Source organism: Peromyscus californicus, unplaced genomic scaffold (assembly GCF_007827085.1).
Source record: "Peromyscus californicus insignis strain IS unplaced genomic scaffold, ASM782708v3 Scaffold_5__1_contigs__length_169319896, whole genome shotgun sequence".
Taxonomy (NCBI): Eukaryota; Metazoa; Chordata; class Mammalia; order Rodentia; family Cricetidae; genus Peromyscus; species Peromyscus californicus.
This window is the reverse complement of record NW_026294573.1, coordinates 134,568,862-134,595,331: the sequence shown is the minus strand read 5'-3', so window position 1 is coordinate 134,595,331 and position 26,470 is coordinate 134,568,862. Positions and strand designations below refer to the sequence as shown.

At 41.0% G+C, this 26,470-nt stretch overlaps 1 pseudogene; it reads right to left on the bottom strand.

Annotated features, from left to right (window-relative positions):
* Positions 1-12,327: 12,327 nt before the first annotated feature.
* On the bottom strand, positions 12,328-13,667 carry LOC128097055 (charged multivesicular body protein 7-like; annotated as a pseudogene).
* Between the last annotated feature and the right edge of the window lie 12,803 nt (positions 13,668-26,470).

Here is a 26,470-nt window from a genome sequence, read left to right as displayed (position 1 = left end):
GTGGCTGGTGCCCAGGGATGGGGTCTGGGGCAAGGAAGGGTACTCACCAGTTTTCCAAAAGGGAAGTCCGGAGCAAGATGGGAGCTGGGGGCCGGCTTCTAAGTCTCAGGAAGAGGTTTGGGGCTCAGGCTGATGGGAGTGGGGGCAGGGCGTGGAGACTGCAGGGCCTGCCAGGGGTCTTGGAGAAGGGGATCCTTCCCGGTGGGGCTAGCAGGGAACCTGCTGGGTGGCCAGAACCTGGGGCCAAGTTGGGCAGGTCTTTCCTGGAGTGGCTGGTGCCCAGGGATGGGGTCCGGGGCAAGGAAGGGCACTCACCAGTTTTCCAAAAGGGAAGTCCGGAGCAAGATGGGAGCTGGGGGCCGGCCTCTAAGTCTCAGGAAGAGGCTTGGGGCTCAGGCGGATGGGCGTGGGGGCAGGGCGTGGAGACTGCAGGGTCTGCCAGGGGTCTTGGAGAAGGGGATCCTTCCCGGTGGGGCTAGCAGGGAACCTGCCCGGTGGCCAGAACCTGGGGCCAAGTTGGGCAGGTCTTCCCTGGAGTGGCTGGTGCCCAGGGATGGGGTCCAGGGCAAGGAAGGGCACTCACCAGTTTTCCAAAAGGGAAGTCCGGAGCAAGATGGGAGCTGGGGGCTGGCCTCTAAGTCTCAGGAAGAGGCTTGGGGCTCAGGGGGATGGGAGTGGGGGCAGGGCGTGGAGACTGCAGGGTCTGCCAGGGGTCTTGGAGAAGGGGATCCTTCCCGGTGGGGCTAGCAGGGAACCTGCCCGGTGGCCAGAACCTGGGGCCAAGTTGGGCAGGTCTTCCCTGGAGTGGCTGGTGCCCAGGGATGGGGTCTGGGGCAAGGAAGGGTACTCACCAGTTTTCCAAAAGGGAAGTCCGGAGCAAGATGGGAGCTGGGGGCCGGCCTCTAAGTCTCAGGAAGAGGCTTGGGACTCAGGCGGATGGGCGTGGGGGCAGGGCGTGAAGACTGCAGGGCCTGCCAGGGGTCTTGGAGAAGGGGATCCTTCCCGGTGGGGCTAGCAGGGAACCTGCCCGGTGGCCAGAACCTGGGGCCAAGTTGGGCAGGTCTTCCCTGGAGTGGCTGGTGCCCAGGGATCTCCACCCACTTCTAACTCATCCCCATTCCTTTGTGTCACCTAGAAATACATTCTCCCTGGGACCTTCAGTAGCCACAGGTGTCAGGTATCCAGGCAACCCACAGCCACCACATGTTCCTGAGATCCAGAGAGGACAACAGAAACCAAGGAACAGAACATCTACCCCAAAAGAGAAGACTGGATATCAACACCTAGAATGCATAGACAGGCACCAGCACAAAAGCACAGTTAATGACAGCTAAGACAATAATGCCTCTAATAGAACCTAACAAACCTACTACAGAATGCCCTGAGAAATTAAATATAGCTGAAGTACAAGACAAGGACTTCAAAATAGATATTATGAATATGTTCAAGGACCTTAAAGATGAACAAATCCACTAACAAATTCACAAGCAGTGGAAGAAAATAAAAGAGTTCAAGACATGAAAGTGAAAATAGATTTACTAAATAATGCCCCAACTGAGAGAAATCTGGAAATGAAAACTGTAGGAACTAGAACAGGAACTACAGAGGCAAGCTTCACCAACAGATGGAAGACAGGCATTGAAGACAAGATAGAAGAAATGGATACTGAAGGGTTTACAACACACCCCCATGGTCGGGCATGTTCACATATGCCGGTGGACACTTCCGCCTAGCCAGGTCCAGGTCAGGATAGCCATTTCTGGGTCAGAGCATCTCGTGTGACCAGGATGCCCAGTGGACCTGGACACTTCCGTCTAGCCAGTTCCAGGTCAGGATAGCCATTTCCAGGTGAGGGCATCTCGAGTGACCAGGATCCGTGACATTCCATTGGCTGCATAGGCACACAACATGGCCATGTGATCTACGCACCTGTGTGTAGTAGTGCCGTTGATCTGTCCATGCCCAGCCTTTAAAATCCAGCGCAATGTTCCTGGTTCCTCATCCTCCTCCACACACGTGTTTCCCGCAAGCCTGTTTACTCTCTGTCCCTTTATCTTTAATAAAGCTCTTATTAGCGGATTCTGTCGTGTTTCGTGACATTTCCTGCTGTGGGATGTTCTGTATGGCAAATGTGTTGCTAATTAGTCAATAAATAAAACACTGATTGGCCATTGGCTAGGCAGGAAGTGTAGGCAGGCAAGGAGGAGAATAAAGCTGGGAAGTGGAAGGCTGAGTCAGAGAGACACTGCCAGCCACCTCGGTGACAAACAGCATATGAAGATGCCGGTAAGCCACGAGCCATGTGGCAAGGTATAGATTAATAGAAATGGATTAATTTAAGCTGTAAGAACAGTTAGCAAGAAGCCTGCCACGGCCATACAGTTTGTAACCAATATAAGTCTCTGTGTTTACTTGGTCAGGTCTGAGCAGCTGTGGGACTGGCAGGTGAGAGAGATTTGTCCTGACTGTGGGCCAGGCAGGAAAACTTTAGCTACAATTTCCTTGCAGGGTAAGAACACAGCGCAGCTGAATAACTAACAGATACCTTAGCCAAAGAAAATGCTAAATAAAAAAAAAAAAAATTCATGCACAAACCATCCAGGAAGTCTAGGATACTATGAAAAGACCAAATCTATGAATAATAGGAATAGAGGAAGGAGAAAACACCCAGGTCAAAGGCACAGAAAATATTTTCAACAAAATTATAGAAGAAAACTTCTCTAACCTAAAGAAGGAGATACCTGTACAAGAAGTATACAGAATACTAAATAGATTGAACTAGTAAAGGAACTCGCTATGACACATAATAACCCAAACTCTAAACATACAGAAGAAAGAATACTAAAAGCTGCAAGAGGAAAAGAGCAAGTAACATATAAAGGAAGACCTATAAGGACAACACCTGAATTCTCAGTGGAGACTGTGAAAGCCAGAAGAAAATGCTCTATAAACTCTAAGGAATCACAGATACCACCCCAGAGGACTATGCCTGGATAAACTTTTAATCACAATAGATGGAGAAAGACATTCTACAATAAGACTAAATTTAAGCAGTTCTCTTTAGAAATATAGCTCTAGAGAAGGCACTAGCAGCAAAATTCACTATGAAAATGTTAATTATACCCAAGAAAATAAGAGCTAAATAACCTCAGACTGGAAAATCAAAGGAGGAAAAAACCTACACCACCACAACAAAATAACAGGAGTCACCAAACACTGCTCACTAATAACTCTCAACATCAATTGTCTCATTCCCAAATAAAAAGACACAGACTAAGAGAATGGATATGAAAACAAGGTCCATCCTGCTGCATCCAAGAAACAAAACTTAACATCAAGGATAGATATCACTTTAGGGTAAAAGGATTTAAAAAGAGATTCCAAACAAATGGACCTAAGGAATAAGCTGGTGTAAGCCACTTTAATATCTGACAAAACAGACTTTACAACAAAACTAATCAGAAGAGATAGGGAAGGACACTACATACTGATTAAAAGGAATAGTTCACCAAAAGATATTATAATTCTGAACATCTATGCACCAAACACAAAGGTACCCAAGTTCATAAACGAAGCACTACTACAACTGAAATTACATATTGACCCTCACATGGTGATAGTGGGTGGTTTCAATACCCCACTTTTGACAATAGAGAAGTCCTACAGATAAAAACTAAATAGCAAGATGCTGGAACTAACTGAAATCATAAACCACATGAACCTAACAGATATTTACAGAACATTTCACCCAAACACAAAAGACCATACCTCCTTCTCAGCAGCTCATGAAAATTTCTCCAAAATTGACCACATATGTGGACACAAAGCAAATTTTATCAGATACAAGAAAATTAAAACGCCACCATGCATCCTATCTGGCTACTATGGATTAAAGCTGGATATCAACAACAGAAACAACAGAAAGCTTACAAACTCAAGGAAACTGAACAAACTCAACTCTGAATGAATAATGGGCTAAGACAGAAATTAGGAAAGAAATTTAAAACCTTTAGAATTGAATGAAAATGAAAACACAACATACCCAAAAGTTATAGGAAACCATAAAGGCAGTTCTAAAAGACAAGCTCATAGCACTAAGTGCTTACATGAAGAAACTGGAGAGACATCATTCTAATAACAGAACACCTGAAAGCTCTAGAACAACAACAGCCAAAATAAAACACCCAAAAGGAGTAACCAAACTCGGAGCTGAAATCCATAAAATAGAAACAAGCAAATATTAAGAAAAGAATCAATGAAACAAAGATTGGTTCTTTGAGAAAATCAATAAGATTGACAAACCATTATCCAAATTAACCAAAAGGTAGAGAGAAAAGATCCAAATGAACAAATTTAGAGATGAAAAGGGGGACAGAGCAACAGACACCAAGGAAATACAGAGAATCATAAAGACATACTTTAAAAACGTACACTCCACAAATTATAAAATTTAAAAGAAATGAATAATTTTCCCAATAGGTACCACTCACCAAAGTTAAATCAAGGTCAGATAAGCTTTTTAAACAGACCTATAACCCTTAGTGAAATAGAAGCAGTGATTAAAATTCTACCTATAAAAGCCCCAGGGCCAGACGGTTTTACTGTGGAATTATATCAGACTTTCAAAGAAGAATTAATGCCAATATTTTTCAAATTATTCCAAAAAATATTAACAGAAAGAATATTGCCCACTTCTTCTTATGAGACCACAATTACTCTGATACTTAAATCATATAGACACAACAAAGAAAGTTATAGACTAATATCCCTTATGAACATAGATGCAAAATTCTCAAAAAAAAATACTTTCAAATGGAATCTAAAAACTCATAAAAAAGATCATCCAGCATGATCAAGTAGGCTTCATCCCAGAGATGTAGGAATGGTTCAACATTTTTAAATCAATAAATATGATCTTACCACATAAACAGAGTGAAAGACCAAATTACATGATCATCTGATTAGATGCAAAAAGGCCTTTGGCAAATCCAACAGCCCTTTATGATAAAAGTCTTAGACTAGGAATACAAGAGTCATCCTTCAATATATTAAAGATGATTTAAAGTAAGCCCACAGCCAACATCCACCTAAATGGAGAAAAACCCAAAGCCTTTACACTAAAATCGGGAACAAGACATCATTGTCCACTCTCTTCATACCTATCCGATGTAGTACTTGAAGTCTTAGCTAGGGAAATAAGAAAATTGAAGGAAATCAAGTGTATACAAATTGGATCTTCATTTGTAGATTATATGATTATATACATAAACAACCTTAAAAATTCTACCAGGAAACTTCTACAGCTGATAAACCCTTTTAGCAAAGAAGCTGGGTACAAAATCAATACTCATCAGTAGCCATTTTATAAACTAAATGTGGGCCCCTAGCTCAGATGAGAGATGCTAGAGCATTGACCATACCCCAGATGCTCTCAGCATGGCAAGAGTAGGACTGCTCCCAACCCAAATCAGGCCTGGTCCCACTCAACTCCGTAGAAACAAAGGCCATATCATGTTAAAGTCAGTTAAGTTTCTCTCTCCCCACCTGAAAACTGGCTCCTCAGAAGTCATGTGACCAGGAGTTTGCCATCTGACTTCTGCTCTCCATGCAGTACTTCCTCCCTGCACTCCCCTCTTGTTCATTTGGAGTGTCATTAACATTTACCTGCCCGCAATCCAGTCTGTATATGCAAATTAGGTATATTCCTTTCTTTTGTTTATGTTTTGTTGTTTGTCGTTAGCGTACCCCCCACACTCAAGGAACTGTCCTCCAACACAGTCTCCAGGTCATTTCTGCCCACTGTGTATGGTGATATTTTATTTGTGCTGAAATATGATTTTATTTGTATGTTAATAAATACAGTTGCCTGGGGGTCAGAGCTAATAGCAAGCCATTTAGCAGATGTCTGGTAGTAGTAGCACACACCCTTAATCGGATCACATGGCAAGTAGAGTCTGTGTTCAAGGACATAACCAGCTTGGTGACACACATCTTTAATCCAAGTAGCAACCATAGAGACCTGGAGGTCTTTATAGACAGGCAGTGATGAAGAAGTCATGTGGTTGGGTTTAGAACCAATGAGAAGGTAGAACAGAAAGTCAATAAAAAATACAGACACACAGGAAGTAGGTCTTTTTTCTCAGGGGAAGGATGGCAGCAGCTGGTAAGCTAAAGGGTATTTGCTAGTGCACTGACCTCTTGGGCTTTTAACTCTTTATTTGGCTCTGTGTTTCTTATTTAATAAGACTGTTTAGAATTACATCTACAACTGTGCCTAATTCTGCTCAAGACCATGTTTTCCCAGTTCCTCCACATCCAGGGATCTCCAGTGTGCAAAGGCCATTCAGAGGTGGCTGGGAGACTCACATCTAGGGACCCACACTAATAACAAATGGCTGAGGAAGAAATCAGGAAAGCCTTTCACAATAACCTCAAAAAAAAAAAAAAAAAAAAAACCTGGAACACTTTATGGTAAAAAACATTAAGACAATGAAGAAAGAAATTGAAGAAGGTATCAGAAGTTGAAAAGATCTCCCATGCTCATGGATTCATAGGGCTAATATAATAAAAATGGCCATGCCATCAAAAGCAATCCACAGATTCAATGCTATCCTCATCAAAATTCTAACAGTCTTCACAAAAATTGAAAGAACAATGTGATGTTATTTTATTTGTGCTGAAATGTGGAGATATTTTATTTGTGCATTAATAAATAAAGCTTGCCTGGAGATCAGGGGGAAAAGGCCAGCCATTTTAAGTAAACAGGCAGCACACACCTTTAATCTCTTAGCAGGCAGGATTTCTGTGTGTTTGAGGCCACACTAGGGAACAGAGACAAGTGTGGTGGCACATGCCTTTAATCCCAGTACCAACCATAGAGGCCTGGAAGTCTGTAGAGACAGACAGAAAGTGACAGAGCTGTGTAGGAAGAGGAAGTGAGGTAGCTGGGTTAAGATAGCCAATGAGAGGGCAGAACAGCAAGGCAATAAAGGCATGGGTAGACAGGAAGTAATGAGCATTTGGAAGCTGCAGAGTTGGTAAGGTAAGGTTGGCTGGTGACTTTCTCTATTTCCCTGATCAAAGGCTTTCACCCCTATATTTGGCTCCATGTTTTTTATTTAATAAGACCATGTAGAAATTCATCTACAGAACAATTTTCAGCTTTGTATGGAAACACACACACACACACACACACACACACACACACAAATTGAACAAAAACCCATGATGACAAAAACAATCATGAATAATATCATAATCATAATAAAACCATCCCTTGATCTGTGAGAAGCTGTAATAGTAAAAAACAGTAGGCTTTTTGCATAAAAATAGATACATTGATAAATGGAACCAAATTGAAGCCCCAGACATTGAAGCCCCAGACATGAGTCCACATGTTGTACCCATGTCACGAAACTCCCAGAGACTACCCAGGAGTCAGTTTTTGATGCAAGCACACAAGGGTCTCTTTATTGTCAGGTTCGAACCTGGGCAGCCAACTTATGCTCTGATGCAGCTGATGGAGGGAAATGCTGCAGTCCAGGGCTCAGGGGTTGGAGGGTTTTAAAGGAAAAAAACACAAGCAGAGAATTACATGCCTTGGTGGTTTTAGGGATTGGGTAAAAGGGATATGTGGCAAGGTGATTTTTTTTTAAAACTATTGGTCTAGAATTTTGGTGTGAAACCACATTTGAAACTGTTGGGTTAGACTTTTAGCGGGGAACCACACCTGCTGACACGATTATCTGGATATCTTCAAGGACCATAAATTGCAGACAGAATGTCTGCAGGAGCATCTGGATCTTGTTAAATTTTACTGCCCTGTATCTGTTTGAGTTGTCATGGCACATTCCTAAGATTCTTCTTGGAACTGATTACAGTAGGTGGTCTAAGATGGTGGCCCTTCCCTAAGATGGAGTCTGTAAAGTCAAGTCTAGCCTTCACACACATGCCTATGGACACCTGATTTCTAATAAAGAAGCCAGAAACACACACAAAAAAGACAGAATCTTCAACAAATGTCATTGGTCAAACTGGATGACTTCATGTAGAAGAATGTAAATATGTTGTGCCCAGATTGTGACCCCCAGAGAGACCACCAAAGATGAGCATGCCAGAATGCAAAAGCAAGGTTTAATTCTGGATATACAATACAAGCCTAGGCAGGGACTTCGTCCAATACATCCAACGCAGTGAAGGCTGGAGGAAGTGCCCGCCTGTCTGCAAGCTCAGTTTTTAAAGGAAAAAAATCACAAGGTTACATCATTTAGGGGTGCTAGTACGGGTACAATTCTGATTGGCTCGCTTCTAGGGACTTTCTAGAAATCATGGCTTAATCTTACTTCTTTTTTTTTTTTTTTTTTTTTTTTTTCCGAGACAGGGTTTCTCTGTGTAGCTTTGCGCCTTTCCTGGAATTAATCTTACTTCTAAGGGAGTGGTTGCCCACCACCATTTCTCATTGGCTGCCCTCAGGTAGGGGCATTTCTATGTCAGTTACCCTGGAAACCAAGGAGAGGACATTCCATAGTCTGGCAGTCATTACCTCATGACTACCTTGTGACTCTGTACTTTTACACTTCCTGGTTTCTGGAATCTGGACTGACTTATTTCAGTAACTATTGGCCTATTCCTAGAAGGAGAAATCTTAGGCCTTAGTTTTTGGGTGAAAGCATTTTGGTCTTATTTCTAAGATGGCTCATTTTGGTCTCACATACATACTTAATTATCACCCTGTATAAAACTCAACTCAAAATGGATCAAAGACCTCAACCTAAGGCCAGATATACTGAATCTGATAGAAGGGAAAGTGGGGAGTAGTTTTGAATTCATTAGCACAGGAAAACACTTTCTGAACAGAGCACTATTAGCACAAACACTATGATCAACAATAAATGGGATCTCATAAAGCTGAGATGCTTTTGCATGGCAAAGAACACCATCATTTGGGTGAAGTGGCAGGCTACAGAATGGGAAAAAATTTTCCCACAGAAGATAGAGGGCTAATATCTAAAATCTATAAGGCACTGAAAAAAAAAATGGACATCACATACACAAATAACCCAATTTAAAATTGAGTGTAGATCTGAAGAATTCTCAAAACATGAAAAATGAAACATGAAAAGCATTTAAGGAAATGTTTGACATTGTTTATCTTCAGAGGAATGCAAATCAAAACTACTTTGAGATTTCATCTTATACCAGTCAGAATGACTAAGATCAATAAAACAAATGACAGAACATGCTGGCAAGGATGGAGAGTAAGGCAGGCACTCATCCAATTGCTAGTGGGAGTGCAAAATTGTACAGCTACTAATGAAATCAGTGTGGTCATTCCTCAGAAAGTTTGGAATTGATCTACTTCAAGATGCACCTATATCACTCTTGGGCATATACCCAAAGGACTCAACTATGTTCATTGTTGCTCTATTCATAATAGACAGAAACTGGAAATAGCCTAGCTATTTGTCAAAGGAAAAGTAGATAAAGAAAATGTGGTACATTTATCCAGTGAAATTATTGCTCAGCTGTTTTCTTAAAAAACTGAAATAAGGAAGTTCTCAGGTAAATGGATGGAGCTTGAAAAAAATCATCCTGAATGAGGTAACTCAGACCCAGAGAGACAAATATGGTATGTGTTCACTTATATGTGGATATTGGCTGTTAAGTCTTCAACATGTAGGCTACAATGTGTATAACCATAGAGATTATGTATAGAGTAAGGGAGTAGGGGGCAGGGATAGATCACCATTGGAAGGGGAAATAAAATAGTTATGGATGGACACTTTGGGGTAATGGGATAGAACCAGAGGATCAAATGAGGAGGGGGGAAGAGGGAGTAAGGGAGGGAATATGCAGAGGGGCAGCTAAAACTAAAAGCATTTGAGGGTTTGTGTGGACAACAAATACAATCGAAGCTTCTTAAAATACATACGTATATAAAAGAAATCTAAATGGAATCACCAGATAGTAGGCAAGACAGAGTCCTACCTAGACATCTCACATCACCAAATGAAACCTCTATTTCTGGCAATGTGTTACATCTAATTGAGTTGTTGGTCAAAAAGGGTCCCATGGACATCCCAAGCAACCTAGGCTGTTGCCAAGGCTATTGGTTGCTCTCCACAAATGGATGGTCAGGCCATGTATCTGAAGACAACACTTATCCTATTCATTGATCATGGAGAAGGTGAGCTTGTGCCTACCTAGAGGGTTTACTTATACTAACTAGTGCTTATGACACTGGAAGGTACTCTGTATGCTTCCAGAAGAGAAAGTTAAACACTAACCCTGCTACAAACCTTTCAATCTACAATGGTGAGCTGCCTATAAGATAAACTGATGCAATAATGGTGCAAAGCCTGTGGGAGTAACTAACCATTATCCAATTGGATCTAAGACCCACTTCATGAGATAAACCCATACCTGATACTGATCGTGTAATCAACGACCTAAGATTAGAGCATCAATGGACCTAAGGGAAATCTGAATACTACTGTTCTGCTAAAGGAATGAATGTAGCAATAAGATGACTCCTAATGACATTCTGCAACACTCATAGATCAGTGTCTTGGTTAGCTAGCATCAGAGAAGTTTCCTCTTATAGTAGATCGGAGAAATATAGAGACCCACAGGTAGACATGTTCAGAGAGTGAAAGACATAGCACACTCAGTCCTAAATGGGTTGTCTACATCAAAGTTGTCTCCCCTTGGGGCTCAGGGAAGTTTGTGGAAGTGGAGGCAGAAAGACTATATGAGCCAGTGGGAATGGAGAACACAAAGAAACAAGGCCTTCTAAACACAGCAGGACAGATGCACATATGAACTCACAGAGCCTTGTGGCAACATGCACAGTCCCTGCATGAGTCTAAGTCAGATAGGATCCCAGAATTGAGAGGGGAAGTAGACACAAGACCCTATCTCTTATTCAGAATCTATCTTTAATTGATAACCACTCACAAAGCAAATATTAGTTTTCTTAAATGGAATCTCATTGGATATACAAAACACATTTTTTTTAGTGTTTTTCTCTTTTAATGATTTACCAGATTAAAAAAGAAAAAAATAGTGATTGTTTTTCTTCACCCCCAATATTTTCGTCTGCCAAAGCTGAGTGGGAGAGACTCCTTGGCCAGAAGCAAAGTCTCCCCTCTGCTCTGTGCTACCTCAAGGCAAGAGGGGCAGTGCAAAGAGATCCAGGCAGTCATCGTCCTGGACAGCAAACTGGCAGTGTGGCTGTCATTTTTCCTCTCCATGCTGCCATCTGAGCATTCAGACCTACCCTTTCCTGCCTGCCCTGCATTTCACAGAAAGAAGATGAGCCTGCAGGAGGCAGGTGCAGGGCAGAGCAGGGCCTGTGGCAGCACACAGGTCAGGGTCACCTCCTCCTATTGCACATCCTGGCTCAGGCCCCCAGCCTTGAGTGCTGGATATAGGTAAAATGCTTTCCAGACCCTAATAGGGAGCCTGCAGCGAGTGTCAGGCTCAAGAAACAGGGAATGTGGCACCATGTGGCTTGTTCCAGAAAACACACGTAATTTATGATGGGGCCAAAGCAAAAACTTAACTTCTTTTACACCGTGGAGCCTGTAGTTGACTTGGGTTTCTCCTGCTCAGGTTCAAAAGACAGTATAACCCTTTCCCCACCCCCATCAGCAGATCTGCATCTGCCTAAGATGGAAGAGGTTATGACCCCCAATGACATAAGCCACCCCCGCAACTGCCATGACCCTGAACCATTCAGAGCATGAACACCTAGAGAATTTGACAAAGCATGTAGAGAAACATCTTGTGGACAATGTTTCTCCAGACACTCAGCTGTTAGGTCTCTGAGTAAAACTTGTTTGACTCTCATTCTTAATTCCTATAAAGCAGAGGACAGGGGAGAAGTTTAAATGGCATTGCAGATAACAAAATTTTGTTTTAGAAACCTCAGGAGTGGAAGACAGGGCTGACTCTGGTGGGCAAAGCTGCGAACCTTTCACCTTCACTGGCCGGCACAAAGCTGGTGGTGAAGACAAACCTACCGGAGTCAAGGGCGAGAACTGCAGGCTATCAGAGACGACGGTCACACACGGGACTGTATAAATTGTGGCACTAGAAAGACGAGAAGGAGGTCCACGGCAGCAGCTGGGAGCACACCTTCACAGCATGGCTTCCAGGAGCGGGAGCCGGATCTGTCCTGTCAGGAGTGGCAGCATCCAGATACTTTCAAGTGGTTCTTTCCTCCTCTTAACAACTTCTCAGTGGTTCTTATTAAATAACTATGTACACACACAAGGCTGTCCCTCTTTTACACAAGGGTCCTTCCCTTGAATTCCTGCAATAGCTTTAGAAAGTAGGCTCCAATTGCCTTTTCGGAGATTTACTGCTTAGGACCTGCAAACCTTCTTCTGATAAGGACAGTTTCTCAAGTTCAGCATCGAAGATCCTAGACTTAGGCACACTATTGGTATAAAGTGTCTCATAGGGGTTATTGAGAAGTTCCAAAGGTTCTTTGGTGGTGTCCTGAAGGAGGATGTCCAACTCCTTCTCCAGTTCCTCACTGTCAAAATCTCAACCATTGGTTACCCCGCCAGCCAGAGTCTCAGAAACTTCATCCTGCGTGTCACACAGCTCCTGGATCTGGTCCATAAGGCTCTCTGTCTTCTCTACTGTGACATCCTTCATGGAGAGTTTCAAGGCTCCCACACCAGCTTGGTAAGCATTAAAAACCAGTTGGTCTTTCTGGGAAGCATAGGTGCGATCCAGGATGCCTTGAACAGTGTCCAGCTTGGCGTGCGGGGCCTCAATGCGTTTCTCTGTCCTCTGCTTGGCCTTGAGAGACCTCAGTGCCAACTGCTTCTTTCCAGCTCAGCATGCTTGGCGGGCTTCCTCTTTGCACCTCTCGGATTCTTGGGATAAAGACTCAACCTTTCGAGAGAGAAGCTGCTCACTCTGCATCAGCTGGTAGACCCCAACATCCACATCGTTGACAGGAGACACTTTGGCATGTGGTCCTCTGGCAAACTTCACAATCTTCTCTCCATTCTGTTCCAAGACCGTGACTCTTCTCCTTCTGCAGCTGCAGCAGCACCGGGTAGAAGGTTCTTTCGTCTGGGCAGGAGTTGACACACTGAGTACTCAGCTCTGACAGGGCCACTGCAGGGTGGGAGGAGAGGGGCGAGTTCTGGTACAGGCGATAAAACTCCTCAGCCGTTTCCTTAAGCAGTTCCACAGTCACGAGCACCTCCTCAGCCGGAACTTTGTTATCCCCAGCATATTAAAAAGAGTCCACTTGAGGGGCTTCAGCTGGAAGACTCCAACAGCCACCCAGGAGATCCAGCTGTTGTCTACACTGGCCATGAAGTCTGATTCTTGCTGCAGCTCGCTTCGACGCAGCAGGTCCTGCAGCATCTGGCCAGCCCCAGAGGGACACTGCCCTTGCGCTGGAAGGCCTTCTGCAAGTCCCGCAGACTCAGGTCCACCATCCCTTGGCGGCGGCTATGGCTCAGCATGGCGCCCAGAAGCCCATCTTGCTGTCCCAGTAGGTGCTGTTCACCTCGCGACTCCTCTTGAAGGCGGAGAACAGGAAAGACATGCGTGCCTCATCCTCCTCCCACTCTGGCGGCAGGAGGCCCGCCAGGTCTGCCCCCAGTTGGGGTCTGGGCCTCTCGCCCCAGGGACCACATCGGAACCCCAGCCCCGCCAAGGCATCGAACACAAGCCTGGCCTGGGTCCCCTTCGTCCCAAGTCCCTCTCCTACAAAACACTCCTAAGGACAGAGGCCATACTCAGCAGTAGGTGGTGACCAGTACAAAATGAATTCAACGGCATTTTTGAAAGCTGCTTGTCTCTTAATGATTTGTATGGACATTATTTTATCCTTCCTTCCTTCCTTCCTTCCTTCCTTCCTTCCTTCCTTCCTTCCTTCCTTCCTTCCTTCCTTCCTTCCTTTTTTCCTTCTTTCCTTCCTTCCTTCCTTCCTTTTTCCTTCCTTCCTTTCTCCTAGTAGTTTGTTTGCTTCATCCTATTCCAGTTTGTTTCTTTTTATCTTACCATATTTTATTATCTTTTAGATGCTAATTTGTATTCTAATAAGAGAGAAAAAGAAAAGTGTGAATTTGAGTGAGTGGTGAATTGAGGAGGATTTGGAAAGAGTTGGAGGAAGGGAAACCATAATTAGACTATATTGTTTCAAAACATCTAGTTTAAATTTTTTTCTATAGACTATATTTTGATCATGTTCCTTCCCATCCCCTAACTCCTTCCAAATTCTCCCACCTTCCTACCCATAAGCTTAATGTTATCTCTGAAAAACAAAATAAAAATCAAATAAATCCTTCACAATTCAAAACAATCAAGAAAAGAACAAATAAGACCCAAACAACAAGTAAAAATGAAACAGAAAGTCCCTCCAAAAACCATGGATTTTGTTTTGTGTTGGTATGGGTCCTGCTCTGGAGGGGGGTTGATATAACCAGTGACGTTCCATTGGAGAAAATGGATTTCCCTTTGCTAGTGGGTAATAATTGCAAATAGTTTCTTGGTTAGAGAGGAGACTTTGTGTCCACCTCTCCTTCTCCTTGCTGGGATTTTGCCTGGTTTGAACATGTGCAGGTATTCTGCTCACTGTCACAGTCATGGTGAGTTCATTATGTACATCCGCTATTGTGTCCAGAAGACACCATTTCCTTGGAATCATCCATCAACTGGCTCTTATAATTTTTCTGCTTCCTCTTTCATATAGATCCTGGTGACTTGAGAAGAGAGGTTTGATGAAGTCATCTCATTTAGGACTGTGTGCTCCAAAGTCTCATACTCTTGGGACATTGTCCAGTTGTGGATTTCTATGTTAATTGCTATCAATTGCAAGAAGAAGCTCCTCTGATGTGTGCTGTGTGAGGTACTGATCTATGGGTATAGTAGTATGTCATTAGTAGTCATTTTATTACTACATTCCTTTCCAGAATAATAGTAATAGGTTTTCCTCTAGGCCCATGACCTTTATAGTCTCAGGTTCTTCCCTCATTAACAGTGTCAGGTATGGGTTTTATCTGATGGACTGAGCCTTACATTGATTCAGAAAGTATTTGGTTACTCCTGTAACATTTGTGCCAGTATTTACCAGTATATCTTGCGGGCCTTTAATCTAATCTGGATCTCAAGAAGGGAAGACACACCCTAAATACAGATCATTTGAGTTGGAAAAACCCACCTCCTCTTGCTCTTGCCTTGCTAGCAGATCCATTCCTTCAATTAAGGCTAACTCCTTCCAAATTTCAGAAAATATTGAAGACCAGCTGAGACACCCAGTCTCATTGACTAAGCAACTACTGGATTCTTGCACTTTCCATTCACAGCCAGCTATCATTGGATTAACCAAACTGCAGCCAGTAAGTCATTCTAATATATATATATTATATATATATATAATATTATATATAGTATTTATATATTTATATATTCATTCTATAAGTTCTATTACTCTAGAGAAAGTAACTAATGCAGATTTTGGTACAAGAAGTGGTTCTAGAGCAAGAGAAGTAGAAAGATGAATCTTTTAAGTATCTGGAATAGGCTTTTCAATTTGTCAACACCTATAGTTATCAAAGTCTCTCCAGTTACTGAAGCCTCTCCTAGGAGCTCAGAAACACTAAAAAGTCATGGTGTGAACTATTTTACAAACTTAAAGAGATAAGTGAACTGATCTACCAGATGTGGGCAGCAACAGATTTGTTTACTCTTTTTATGAAACTTTTGATAGTTTTGGGAAAAATAAGGAAAATGATGATGCTGGACACTTATGCTTAGCATCTCTGAATAAATTGACAAAGGATAGGGATGAACTTAGTGATAAAATTGACATGCTCAGATGAACTTAAATAGTCTAAAGGTTTCTAAGTGTGATCGGGAAGAGAATCTTCAAAATTTTTTTGTTTATTCTTCTCTTATACATTACATTGTGAACACAGTTTCCCCTCCCTCCACTCTTCTCAATCCCCCCCACCTCCCCTCTCCTCAAGATCCATTCTTTCTCCATTTCATTTCAGAAAATAGCAGGTCTCCCAGGGACATCCACTGAACAGTGCATAACAAGTTACAGTAAGACTAGGCAGAAACCCTGTAGACGAATTTCTAAACAGTCTTAGTAAATAAGAAACACAGAGCCAAATACAGAGGAAATATCCCAAGAGATCAGAGTAATAACCATGACTAACTTTAGTTTACAACCAGAAGTAGCTTCCCCACAGAGAGAGCTTCTTCCTGTCTGACTTGTCTTTTTATTGCCTTTCTGTTCTGCTTTCTCATTGGCTCTAAACCCAACCACATGAATTCCTTGTCACTGCCTGTCTATACAGACCTCTAGGTCTCTATGGTTGGTACTGAGATTAAAGGTTCGTGTCATCATACTTGGCTGTGTCCTTGACCACACAGAGACTCTGCCTGCCATGTGATTGGATTAAGGGCTTGTGCTACCATCGCCTGACTCTGCTAATGGCTGGCTTTGACCTCTGATCTCTAGGCAACTTTATTTATTAACATATAAATAAAATCACATTTCAGCACAAATAAAATATCACCATAAAACCCTCATATCAAGGCTGAACAAGGCAACCCAGTAGTAAAAAGATTCCAAGAGCAGGCAAAAACGTCAGAGACACTCCCTACTCCTACTGTTAGGACTCCCATAGCAACATCAAGCTACACAACCATAACATATGTGCAGAGGACCTAGCTCAGACCCATAGAGGCTTCATGATTGTTGCTTCAGTGTCTGTGAGCCCCTATGAGCCCCACTTAGTTGACTCTGTGGGCAGTGTTCTCCTGGTGTCCTCAATACTTCTGGCTCCTATGATTCTTCCTCCCCTTCTTCTGTGGGGTGCCTTGAGCGCTGCCTAGTGTTTGGCTGTGGGTTTCTGTATTTGTTCCCATCAGTTGCTGGATGAAGCATCTCTCATGATGATTGGGCTAGGCACTGATCTATGAGTATAGAGGAATATTATCAGTAGTCATTCCATTGAATTTTTTTTCCCTAGACATGTTTGTTTGGTTCTGTCCTGGGTCTCTGGACTGTCCAGTCTCTTGTTCCTGACCATGCAGGTAGTGTCAGGTATAGGCTCCCTCTCATGGTGTGGCCTCAAGTTGGACTAGGAATTGATTGGCCACTCCCACAAGTTCTAAGGCACCATTACCCTAGCACATCATGCAAGCAGGACAAATTGTAGGTCAAAGGCTTGTGACTCTTCATGATCCTAGATGCTGGATTGCAGACCAAGTCAGAGTTCTCCAGAGAAACATGCTGGACTGTACCTCACCTCTCCTGGATCCTGTAACTGACCCCTTTATTGGTTGTAAGTTACCCTGAAATAAACCTCTTTTAACTACCAGATAAACTATGTGGAATTGCCTTGTTAATTGCCACTATATATAGCTCTGTAGGACCAGCTGAAATCAAGAATAGTGATACCTCCAATAGTTTTTTTTTTTTGGTACAGGATTGTTTTAACTACCTATTTTGTTTTCTGTTTTCCATATGAAGCTGAGTATTGCCCTTTTAAAGTCTGTAAAGATTTGTGTTAGAATTTTAAGGGGGATTGTGCTGAATCTGTAGATTGTTTTTGGTAAGATGGACATTTTTTACTATGTTAATCATACCAATCTATGAGCATGGGAAATCTTTCCATCTTCTGATATCATTTTCTTTCTTCAAAGATTTGAAATTTTTTGTCATACAAGTCTTTCACTTGCTTAGTTAGAGTTACAACAACATATTTTATATTATTTGTGGCTATTGTGAAGAATGTTGTTTCCCTGATGTCTTTATCAGCTCATTTGTCATTTGTATATATAAAGACTACTGATTTTTTTTAGTTAATCTTGTATACAGCCACTTCATTGAAGGTGTTTATTAGCTGTGGGAATCAGCTGTGGGAGTTCTCTGGTAGAATTTTTGAAATTGCTTATGTGTACTATCTGCATACATTATATACATATCATCTGCAAATAATGATACTTTGACTTCCAATTTGTATCCCCTTGGTGTCCTTCAGTTGTCTTATTGCTTTAGCTAGAACTTCAAGTACTATACTGAATAGATATGGAGAGAGTGAACAGCCTTGTCTTGTTTCTGATTTTATTGGAATTGCTTTGAGTTTCTCTCCATTTAACTTGATGTTAGCTCTAGGTATATCCCTTTTATCCCTAATATCTCCAAGACTTTTATCATGAAGGGGTATTGTATTTTGTCAAAAGCTTTTGCAGAATCTAATGAGATGATCATGTGGCTTTTTTCTTTCAGTTTGTTTGTATTTCATTGACTGATTTTCATATCTTGAACCATCCCTGCATCACTGGGATAAAGCCTACCTGATCAGAGTGGATGATCTTTTTTGATAAATCCTTGGATTTGGTGTGATTATTTTATTGAGTATTTTTGCATATGTGTTCATGATGGAAATTGACCTGTAAATTCTTTTTCTTTGTTGAATTTTTGTGTGATTTGGGTACCAGGGTGACTGTGGCCTCATAAAATGAATTTGGAAATGTTCCTTCTGTTTCTATTTTGTGGAATAATTTGAGGAGTATTGGTATTAGCTTTTCTTTGAAAGTCTGGTAGAATTTTGTGATAAAACTGTCCGTCCCTGGGCTTTTTTTTTTTTTTTTTTTTGGTTGGGAGACTTTTAATGACTGCTTCTACTTTCTTGCGGATTAGCTTTCTTGAGGATTACAGGTCTATTTAAATTGTTTATCTGACCTGATTTAACTTTGGTGAGTGATATCTAGAGAATTATCCATTTCATTTAGATTTTCCAATTTTGTGGAGTACAGGTCTTTAAAGTATGAGCTAATGATTCTTTGGATTTCCTCAGTGCCAGTTTCTTTTGTTATGTACCCCCATGTTTTTGGTTTTGTTAATTTGGATATTCCTTCTCCATCTTTTCTATAGTTTGGATAAGGGTTTGTCTATATTGTTGATTTTCTCAAAGAACCAACTCTGTCTCATTAATTCTTTGTATTGTTCTCTTTGCTTCTATTTTATTGATGTCAGCCCTCAGTTTGATTATTTGCTGCCATCTCCTCTTTTTGGGTGTGTTTGCTTCTTTTTCTTCTGGAGCTTTCAAGTGTGCTGTTAATTTGCTAGTATAAGATGTTTCCAATTTCTTTATGTAGGCACTTAGTGGTATGAACTTTTCTCTTAGCACTACTTTAATTGTGTCCCATAAGCTTGAGTATGCTGTGAATTCATATTAATTGAATTGTAGGAAGTCTTTAATTTATTTCTTTATTTCGCCTTAACCCAGTAGTCATTTCGTAGAGAGTTGTTCAGTTTCTGTAAGACTGTAGGCTTTCTGTTGTTTCTGTTGTTGCAATCTAGCTTTAATCTTTAATGGTCTTATAGGACACAGGAGTTTATTTCAATTTTCTTGTATGTCTTGTGACTTGCTTTGTGATTGAGTATGTTGTCAGTTTTTGAAAAAGTTCTGTGAAGTGCTGAGAAGAAGGTATATTCTTTTGTGTTTTGGTGAAATGTTCTGTAGATACTTGTTAGGTCCATTTTGTTTATGTTTGTTAGTTTCAATGTATCTTTGTTTAGTTTTTGTCCAGATGACCTGTCTATTGGTGAGAGTGGGTTATTGAAGTTTCTCACTATCAATACATAAAGGTTGATGCATGATTTAACCTTCAGTAATGCTTCTTTTACAAACATGGGTACCTTTGTGTTTGAAGCATAGATGTTAAGAATTGAGAGATCATCTTGGTGGATTTTTTCTTCCATGTCTCTTCTTTACTTTTGGTTTTAAGTCTATCTTGTTAGACATTAGAATGTCTAAACCAGTTTGCTCCTTAGGTCCATTTGCTTGGAAAATCTTTTTCCAATGCTTTACTCTGAGATAATCCATCTTTGATTTTGACATATGTTTCTTGCCTGTAGCAGAAGGATAGATCTTGTTTTTGCATCCATTCTATTAGTCTGTGTCTTTTTAATTAGATAATTGAGTCCATTCATATTGGGAGATATCAATGACCAATGATTGTTAATTCTGGTAATTTTGTTTTGTTTTGGTGGTGATAGAGTGTGTGTGCATGAGCGTGTGCATGTGTGCGTGTGCGTGTGTGTGTGTGTGTGTGTGTGTGTGTGTGTGTGTGTGTGTGTGTATCTTTCCCTTCTTTTGGTTTTAGTGGTGTGAGATTATTTATTTCCTGTGCTTTCATTTGTAGTTTTCTTTCTAATATCTTTTGTAGAGCTAGATTTGTAGATGGATATCATTTGGATTTGACTTATCATGGAATATTTTGTTTTCTTCATCTATGATGATTGAAATCTTGCTGGTTATATTATTCTGGAATGATATCTGTGGTCTCTTAGAGTCATCACGATATCTGCCTGGGCCTTTCTGGCTTTTAGAATCTCCACTGAGAAATAGGGTATAGTTCTAATAGGTCTACCTCTATGTGTTATTTGCTGTTTTCCCCTTGTAGCTTTTAATATTCTTTTTTTTATATTCTGTATGTTTAGTGTTTTGATTATTATGTGGTGAGGGGACTTCCTTTTCTAGTTTCATCTATTTGGTGTTCTATATTCTTCTTGTACCTTTATAGGCATCTTCTTCTTTAGGTTAGGAAAATTTTCTTCTATGATCTTGTTGAAAATATTTTCTGGACTTTCGATCTGGGAGTTTTCTCTTTCCTCTATTCCTATTATTCTTTGGCTTGGTCTTTTCATAATGTCCCAGATTTCCTGGATGCTTTGTGTCAGTAATTTTTTTTTAGATTTACCATTTTCTTTGACCAATCTATTTCTTCTATGGTATCTTCATTGCCTGAAATTCTCTCTTCCATCTCTTGTATTCTGTTGATCTATATAGTTCCTGTTTGCTTACCTAGTTTTGCTGTTCCAGAATTCCCCCCGTTTGTGTTTTTTTGTATTGCTTCTGTTTTCATTTTCAGGTCTTGAGTTGTATTATTCATTTTCTTCAACTGTTTTTTTCTTGACTTTCTTTATGGGATTTATTCATATCCTTCAATTTTTTGTTTGTCTTTTTCTCCAATTTCTTTAAGGGATTTTTTTTCACTTCTTCTTTTAAGTTGTTTTTCTAATTTTATTTCACATACATTTGTGTTTTGCCTGCATATATGTCTGCATGAGAGTGTCAGATCCCCTAGAACTGGATGACAGACAGCTGTGATCTGCCATGTGGGTGCTTGGAATTGAACCCACATCCTTTGGAAGAGCAGCCAGTGCTCTTAACCAGTGAGCCATCTCTGCAACGCTTATTCACTTTTTCTTTAAGGATCCCTATCATCTTCATAAAGTTGATGTCAAGGTCATTTTCTTGTGATTTAGCTCTGTTGGAATATTCAGGGCTTGCTATAGTAGGATAACTGGGCTCTGGTGGTGACATATTGCCCTGGCTTTTTTTAATTGTATTCTTACACTGGTGTCTAGGCATCTCAGTTTTGAGTGAATATAGGCCTAACTGTCAATTTCTGAGTTTGTCTTTGTTGGATAGTTTTTTTGTTCTTTGGTTTCTGTTTTCTTTTTGGTCTTCTGGACTGTGTGTCCTGTGGTTGAGCAGGGATTTTCTGCCTGAGGTGGGGGCTGGTGTTCTGGCAGTTGGTGTGGCCTCTGGTCCAGCAGGAAGTCTCAGCCTAACTTGGCAACTGGGACAAGGTAACAAAGAGGGGAAGAATTACTGGGAATGGGGGGGGGGGGTGGTACCAAAAAAGTGGGGGAGGTGTGTTGGCAAGCAGTCTACCTGGACTTCTGGCAGCTGGCTTGGCCTTTGGTGGAGCAGGAGGTCTCCACCCATGGTGGAGGCTGTGACACAGTGATGAGGAGGGAATTAGCGTAGTGTGGTGGTGGGTACTGAGAGAGTGGAGGTTGTCAGAGTGTAGGCAGCTTACCTGTTCTGGTTAGTGTGGCCTGCACCTGAGAATGGGTTGTCCTGTCAGCCTGTTTTCTTATATAACCCAGGACCACCTCAGGGGTGGAACCACACACAATAGGCTGGACCCTTCCATGTGAATCATAAATCATAAAATTGCCCTACAGAGTTGCCTGCAAGCAGTCTGATGGAGGCATTTTCTCAACTGAGATTCCTCTTCCCAAATGACTCTAGCTTGTGTCATGCCGACAAAACAAAACAAAACAAAAACCCCACAAAACCAAAATCAAACAAAAACCCTCAACAAAACACATGTCAATATGAACATTTTGCCAAAAGAGGGCAGTGTTCACCTACAATAGACTATAAAGAGCATGGAAAAAAAAATCCCTGCAGGAAAGGATGAACTTAATTTGCCTTAAACCTTAAGGTTTAAAACTTGATAAAATTAGCTCTTCAGTCTCTAGGTAGGTCTCCCAGTCTGCTTATATGGAATTCAGTATCCCATTTTTCCCTTTTGCATATATATTTATGGTGTGTTTATATATATATATAATTATATATTAATCTATATAATTATATATGTATAAGATATATAATTAAACACACCATAAATTATATATAATATAGGTATATATTATATATAATTAAACATGCCATAAATGGAAAGCTTTAGTCTTTAAACATGTTTTTTAAAGTTAAAAATAGCCGGGTGGTGGTGGCACATGCCTTTAATCCCAGCACTCGGGATTCAGAGCCAGGCTGATCTCTGTGAGTTCAAGGCCAGCCTGGGCTACCAAGTGAGTTCCAGGAAAGGCGCAAAGCTACACAGAGAAACCCTGTCTCGAAAAACCAAATAAATAAATAAATAAATAAATAAATAAATAAATAAATAAATAAATAAATAAATAAATAAATGAATAAATAAATAAATAAATTACAATAAAGTCTTTAACTATAAGTCATATTTTTTCAGAGTCAGCTATTGTCTTACGCTTCTGCAGAGACACCACTATGCTGGTGATTCCATGTAGCCTACTGGTGACTGCTTGAAGGCTGGTCAGCCAGTGTCTTTGCTCATAGGTTTACACACATGCTATTAGGTGGTTCCTCTACAAGCAAGGATGGAGCTCATGTGTTTAAACAGACAACTATTGATCATTAGTAATGAAAGAAACAAACATGTGGCCAGTTTGACTCAGATGTGAGTGGGTGAAATGTGTGGCTTTCTGGAGTAGAATAGAAGAAATGAAACATTTTTTTTTTACAATGTGGTTTGTAGTAAGGAGGAAACATGCATCTAGATCAACTAATTATAGCCACCTGCTCTTTAGAATTTGGTAATGTTACCATATATAAAGGAGAAAAGCTCTTCTGTGTGGGTTCAATAAATAATAAATTGAGCTTCAAAAGAACAGCTAAGGGCTAAGAGACTGGACCTTGCATCAGAAGTATAGCAGAAGTAACTTTGGGAAAATTTGATTTGCATTTCTCTTCCTGAAGATGGCTGAACTGCTGTGTTCACAGACCCATACTCTACTTTCCCTTCTACTCAATTGGCCCCAGGTTTCCTTTATCCTGAGGGTGGCCTCCCTGTTCCCAAACTTGTTTCAGCCCAGTCCTAGCCAACATAAGAGCTTCTGTTGGTGGGGTTGCTGCTCCTTATGGACCCATGGCTATAACTTTCCTGCTTAGCATCTGATGGAAGAATGGAACTCAAAGTGCTGGACTGGACCACTTGATTTCTCGTGTTCCCCTGGTGCTTGCCAGTGCTGTCTTGTCCCTGATGGTCCCTTTGTATTCATGAGCACCACTGCAGCAAGCACTAGACTAGTGGTCCTCAACTTTCCTCATGCTGTGACCCTTTAATACTTCATGTTGTGGTGATCCCCAACCATAAAATTATTTTTGTTACTGCTTCATAACTGTAATTCTGATACTGTTAAGAATCATAATACAAATATCTGGTGTGTGGGGTATCTGATATGAGACTCCTCTGAGAGGGTTGTGTTCAGTCACCCCAAAATGTCACAAGCCATAGGTTGAGAACCACTACACTAGACACTGAACCACATTTATCAGGTACCCCAGAAGAACACAGCCGTGTAAGTTACCCAGACTTAGTGACCTTTTCTATGTGTACACCATTGCTCCCTGTTAGCACCAAGGCACTCCTCCTAATTCAGGGCTGCTGATGCTCTCTTTCTCCTTGCCTTCTTGGAAGAGACTTTCACCTCCAAAAAATAGATTCATGATTTGACTCTGTCAGCATAAAAATGTGATTTGATGTAACTATTTTTGTTCCAGATATAGTTGTTTTCTCTAGCACCTTTAAGAACTTACCACAGAAAACTCTCATTTTCATTCTCAGTAACATTTCTGCAATATTTTCTTGATTTATTCCTTTAAATTTTCTGTTCCCAAATCCTTAAGCCTCTCAGTTATTTCAGCATGCATCTATTCCATTTGGAAAGAATAAGTTTAACTTGAGAATGTGGTACCAGTTGACAATATGTGAATTGTATTTCCTAGGAATGGGATGTGTTTGTCCTCAGCAGACCAACAAATGACCTTGTAGACTTCTGGTTGCTTAAAAGCCTTGTTAGCCTAGTCAGCATGGAGGAGATGCTAGAAGGGTACAGAATAAAGTATAATACAAGAGCCAAACAAATGAATTCAGATTGACCTCGTCATCTTTAATATAGGAAAAATAGCCCTCTATAATTTAACTGTTATTTAAATTAAATGTCTGTTAGATAATTAAAGAACTAGAAGGTCAAGTCTGCTGTTACAATTTGCAAACTTTAAGCTACAAATAAAAAATAAAATAAATAAATAAATACTGAAAGACCATGTTGGGTTAGGTGTCTTCTGGCCCTGTTTGTTCCAGCTGGCCTCAGTGCTTACAGCTTACTCTTGGTCAAAGCAAAATATCCTTCTCTCTGGAATTCAGAGATACAAATGTTTAGTAGAATCCCTAGACTTTTCAGTTGTAATCATAAAAGGAGGATATTACTTGCTAATTAAAAGTCCAAGTTGCCTAGAAAATGGTATACATGATCTGTAGATTTTCAGTGTTATAAAGTGTTTTGCTAACTTTAATGCATGTAAATATCAAGTATGTCTTACTATCAAAATGGGTAGGATTGATTCCTGTTCCTTGCAGCATTGTTAATGGCTGTGCAAACAGAGCTCCATAGCTGCCAGTCCCTTGTGGTTTTGTACTAACGGTTTTCTTTAAGAGAACAGCAATACCTCAGAGAAAGAGCACTTGTCTCAATCACCATGAAGTTCAATAAAATGTCACCTAAGGTTCAACTGCTACCCAAACTTGCCTTTTTGTGTGTTTGAAGAAGAGAGTTGCATCCATTTCACACACTTCTGAAAACTCTGAAAGGACTTGTGGGTCTTACAGGGAGGATCCTTCATCTGTGTGCAAAATTAGAGCTTAGCAAGGGTTCCCAGGCTTTGAGCTAGATGCCTGTCTGTGAATCAGGTGCCACTGCACACCACATGGGTGTTGCCTTGAGGAAATTCCCAACATCTTGGTTTCTCAGTTTCCTACTCTGTAAGACATGTGTTCTCATAACAGCCATCCAACTGGCAATTTTGAAGGCAAAATGAATTAGTGCATTTTAACAGGTATGAAGTTGTCTAACCATGCTGACAGCACAAGAGTTGTACACTTAAATAACTCCAAGAACCAGGCTGGTATTTAAAGGATGTGGATTGAGTTGAGTAAGGTAGAAGCAGTGGCCTTGCAGTGTAGAGTGTGGGGTATGGTTAGAAGCATGGAGGACAGTGATTGAGTAGAGGCGAGAGGTTCATCCTACTAAGCTTAGTCAGCACAATCTGACCAATGTCTTGTGATATCTAGGCCCTGTGTGAATAATCTTACTATGTTGATGTCAAAATATAGATGTCAAGTAAGTTTTAAAATACTGAAAGGGGAAAATATCCAAGTGCAATCACACCTCTTTGTATGTTGCTTATTAGCCCCAAGCCTTGGCTTAGTGAAGCCTGGCACACAGATGGAAAACTAGTTAAAACTGTTTCCCTGCTCCTGGACCACTAAAGGTTGTTGACATAGGATTATATTCTGGTCTGAGCAGAATCATTACATACTGAGGCTGAGGGGGCTGGAGAGATGAATCGGTGAGTAAGAACACTTGCTACTCTTGTAGAAATGTGGAAATCAATTCTGTCCTAGTTAGGGTTTCTATTTCTGTGAAGTGACATCATGAGCATGGCAACTCTTATAAAGGAAAATATTTAATTGGGGTGGATAGCTTACAGTTTAGAGGTGTAGTTCATTATCATGTTGATGGGACATGGTGGCATACAGACAGACATGGTGCTAGAGAAGGAGCTGAGAGTTCTTACATCTTGACCCACAGGCAACAAGAAGTGGTCTGAAACACCGGGCATGGCTTGAGCATATATGAGACCTCACAGCCTGATTCCACAGTGACACACTTCCTCCAACATGGCAACATGCCAACAAAGTCACACTTCTCAATAGTGCCATTCCCTGTGAATTTATGGGAGTCAATTACATTTAAATTACCACATTCTACTCTCTGGTCTCCATACCAATACCATAG